This window comes from Elaeis guineensis, chromosome 10 (assembly GCF_000442705.2).
Source record: "Elaeis guineensis isolate ETL-2024a chromosome 10, EG11, whole genome shotgun sequence".
NCBI classification, from domain to species: domain Eukaryota; kingdom Viridiplantae; phylum Streptophyta; class Magnoliopsida; order Arecales; family Arecaceae; genus Elaeis; species Elaeis guineensis.
In genome coordinates, this window is record NC_026002.2 from 18,599,543 (window position 1) to 18,600,414 (window position 872).

An 872-nucleotide genomic window follows, 5' to 3' on the forward strand; every position below is an offset into this window, starting at 1 on the left:
CCACATCATGCCACCGACCACCTTGCGGGTCATAGGAATCCAAAATTAAATCAAAGTCATTTGTCAAATGCTGCTCATTCACTTATATTTACAGTGTATGGAACCTAAAGCCAACAAGAGCTTACTGAGCTTCATGAAATGAGCAAGCAAAAGCCAAAGTTGCCCTTGTCCTCATGCTGTACATAACCAACCGCCTTGTTGAAGTAGTTCCATGTCCCTATGCTTTGGTTACTCATTAGAATCTTGCCGACTTTTGATAGATAATGTAACAGTATATTTGTTAGATTTCGTTAATTTGCTGTGAGCCCATCCACCGCAGATGCACAGCAAAAGATCTCAATGCAAAACAAGAGGCCAGGAAGACATCCTCCATTATGCAAAAGATTACCCAAGAGAACAAATAACAAGTACCAAATACAAATAAACTAGTTTCCACGGAGTAGCTCCACTACTAGTTATTACAAAGGTCACATACACAGGAAATACCGCAAAAGAGACATCGAGGCCTTCAAGCTCCATGCAGATGACTCCTAGCCATGTAATACAAAAGCCATGGAAGTTAGGTAGATCAATCACATGGTTGATAGCAGAAGGCAGCATAGAAAATGAGTTCTCTGATGCTCACAGGTGGCAAGGGGGCTGATTAGATGACAGCTGATAAAGTACAAAACCCACAAAATAAGAGGGAAAACAAAAACGGTTTATCTGCTCAAGTTTGACCTCTGATCTCGCTTTGAGGCTAACCTTTACTCCTCTGGTCTCCCTCATGGTCATGTTCACATTCTAAAGGGAACTTTATTACAACCTCTCTCTCTCTCTTTTCTCTCTCTCTTTTTTTTTTTTTTTTTTTATATATTAAAGATTTTGACCTT